Consider the following 3,858-nt stretch of genomic DNA (forward strand, 5'->3'; position numbering starts at 1 on the left):
CTTTTATTTTAAACACACTTTTCTCTCTGCATTCTGACCTTGAACTTAAGCATGAGGAAATACATGTGCCAGCCAGCTATTCGTTTGGGTGGAGATCACATAAATGGCGGTCTGGCAGAGGTGTGTCTACAGATACTCTACATGTATTCAGAACGTGACTTTCTGACCTTCCCTAATAACTTAAACACCTTTATGCTATTTTTCCATGAAGTAGGATTTGTGATTATTCCCTAAACATAAATGTGTGTAAAATCCCTGTTTTTAAATCTAATGGTGGGTTCTGAAATGGAGACAATTATCCACTGATTGTACAAAACATTAGGAACGTGACTCAATTTGTTGGGGCATGGACTACAAGGTGTCAAGCCTTCCACAGGGATCCTGGCCCATGTTGACTCCAATGCTTACCACAGTTGTGTCAAGTTGGCTGGGTGTCCTTTGGGTGGTGGACCATTCTCGATACAGACAGGAAGCGGTTGAGTGTGAAAAACACAGCAGTGTTGCAGTTCTTGACACACTCAAACGGTTGCCCTGACACCTACAACCATACCCTGTTCAAAGTTACTTAAATATTTTCTCTTGGCCATTCACCCTCTGAATGGCACACATTACACATGTCCATGTCTCAATTGTCTCGAGGCTTAAGCATCCTTATTTAACCTGTCTCCTCCCCTTCATATACACTGATTGAAATGAAAATAACAGGTGACATCAATAAGGGATCAGAGCTTTCACCAGGATTGGCCTGGTCAGTCTGTCATGGAAGAGCATGCTTTGTGTTAATGTTTTCATGGCTATCTTTCCATATTGTGAACATAGTCTACATTCTAGTCTGGTGCCGACCAAATTCAAATTAAAGGTACACAGTATTAAATGGATTATTTTAGATAAAAGAACAGAAAAAGAAATTGAACAACTCCCTCATCAAATTGGTAGGCTACCCAGCGGGTGTGTATTCTGGGGTGGAATTATATTTATTGAGTGTGCACAAGGGAGCCACACCCGCAAACCTTGTTACACACCTTCATACGGTAAAAGCCGATTTATGGTCAATTGGACATCTGCAGAAGCAGTACAGCATTTACAGCAATGGGGCCTCTGCAGAAGTCAGAGCATTCAGACTTCTTGTGCATCAGGGAGCTGTCATAGGCATCCAATAAATAGTTGTGCACCGCACCACTCGTAGTGATTCAGGGCTAATCTCTATAGGCATCCAGCTAATTACGAGCAACTGGCTAAAAGAAAAGACTAAACCTTACCTCGTCTGAGAGATGGCATGAAGTAAAAAGACTAAACCTAACCTCGTCTGAGAGATGGCATGAAGTAAAAAGGCTGCACTGTTTTCCCACCTGCATCTCCATCCTGAATCTCCTCACTGCCCCCCAGCAAAATGATCCTACATTTAGGCTATTGTATATGTGTATTTCACAGTATGTTGAGGTAAACATTGGAGTATAATGCTGGTATGGATGTCAACCCCAAAACATGTCTGTCATCGTTACCAATCAACTGCACTACAGTTAAGAATGATTTTGACTACCATCACCCATTTCTCTATGCTAGCTATGCTAATCAGCTTATCCAAACGGGAGTTAGCATTTAGCAGTCACTTCTTCTAAACCTGAAAAGGGTTTCTTCTAAATGAGCAGTCACTTCTAAATGTTCTGCAGCTAAAAAATCTGATTTTAGTAGCCACATTGTGGGCCTGTTGCAATACCTATATCATGACGGATTTGACAAATATCCACTTTGTTAGAATCAGATTTGTTGACTGTGCGCCTATCCACTGTCCTATCCCAAACGGTCTGAATTCCATTAACCTCTTTACTACGTCTATCCCCATTACATCCCCAATCTCTTTCCATGAGTTCAAACACATTTTGGTGTCTTTTGAAATCCCAACACAAGGTATCATAAAGATGTATTTTATTTTTTGATCTTGTTATAATAGCCTTTCGTCAAAGATTCTCCGGGTGTTTGTCAAGGAAGTTAGTTTGTGTTTATACAGGATGTACCGCCCCCACCTACCGTCAACCAATCATGTCAATGTGGAGCTATGCGGAGCCCTCCACATTGTTACAACATTTAGGAGGGGCATGACGATGCAGTAACAGAGCTCGATTTGGCCTCTGCAAGCTTCCGGAGGCTCCTCAATTGTGTCACACGTCCATATGGAGCCTCCGGTCCGCATTCCTAGATCAACCATAAATCGTCTTTAAGTCTGAATAGCAACTACTGAGAAGTGAGTAGGAAAAGGCATACATTTCCTATGTCTGAATCGGCCCCCAAATGAAAGAGAACTCAAAAACAGCGAGAGACTACTTGGACTTGTCCAATAAGAAACCATTATTTCTGTTTTCCCGTTGAAACAGTTTTAAAATGATTTTTGTTGCTAATGAACAAGAACCAGATAGAATCGGTGTCTGCCAGTAAAGGGTTGTTAACATGGTGACAGTATAGGTGTTTTTCCTCGAGTTCCACCCTGAAAACTAGGCTATTTAGTACACAATCTAACCTGGAATGATTATTTGCTGTAGCTTCTCATTATGGTTGGAGGACTGTAACACGTGCTGGATTCTTAAACTGCCTGTCATCAACATCTGTTAAGATGGCATCAGAATGATCGCCAGGTGGCCTTGTCTTGGAGAGCAACAGGAACACTCAAACCAGGGTTGCCAGATTTGTATAAAATCCCCCGGTCTCTGCTCTTTACTCATGTTGGATCAATTGAAGCCTTATAAGAAGATGGTCTCTGTCTATTTAGTTTAAGATATCACTGCAACTCTGACATATTTATCATAGTTCATCATTTGAAAAGGGGGAGGTCGCTGAAACTAGCCAACAAGAATTTGATAGCAATGTTCTATGACATTTAGATATGTAAAATAAATTGGACATGATTTCAAAATGTGATCATGTTCGTTGTAGTTCACGGGCTGATGCTGCAGGCCTATTGGCCGGTTTCATCCTGAGTGACACTACTGTCTCTCAGATTTGAACCAAAGAAATACCATGACTAGAATGGACATCCCCATTCAAGTCAATGATCTTTAATTGGTGGATCGTCAGCCATATTGAGTGTACCCATTAGAATGCACGTTTTATTTCCGTTCTAATAACTATATTTCTATGCTTGGAACTGACTGAAATTACACAACCCATTAGCAGCTGATTGATAGCCCCTGTCAGGCTTAATGCTTTTCAAGAGCAGTAAACCAGATAAAGGGAAAATGACAATAAATACATAAATGAATAAAACGCCACTTGTCATTACTCCTATCTACAGCCTCCTTTGAGTAACTCCTGTGAGGTTCATCTACACAACAACATTACTGTTGAGTGATGATGGAAGCTGACTGAGGAATTGCACATGTGAAGGAAGAGCACTATAAGATCTGTGGGGCCCCGTATTCATGAAGCGTCTTACAGTAGGAGTGCTGATCTAGGATCAGGTTTCCCCTTGAACATTTAATCTTATTCATTATGATCTAAAAGGCTAAACTGATCTGTGTGCAGCAGCATTGCAGGAAAAGCAGATGTCATCTTCTGCCTTCATGTTCATGTAAAGTGTTCATCTGAGAGGCGCGCATCGTCATGTGTTGCTTTGCCTAAACCTACAGTGGCGAGGTGGATTAAACAGCTGTCATCACAGCTCTGTGTGATTGATAAGATCTGAGGTGTAACTGTAAGTGCTCTATCTATCTCAGACTTGGGTGGAAGCCCAACCAACCAACCAGCACCATCTGCAACCTCACACAGCTGCCACCATAGACATTCAGACACGTTCCAGTCAGTACCTCTGCCACTGTGCCACACCTACAGCACTAACAGAGAGAGAGTGTGTGTGTGTGTGTGTGT

The sequence above is a fragment of the Salvelinus fontinalis genome, chromosome 34 (genome assembly GCF_029448725.1).
Source record: "Salvelinus fontinalis isolate EN_2023a chromosome 34, ASM2944872v1, whole genome shotgun sequence".
Classification (NCBI taxonomy): domain Eukaryota; kingdom Metazoa; phylum Chordata; class Actinopteri; order Salmoniformes; family Salmonidae; genus Salvelinus; species Salvelinus fontinalis.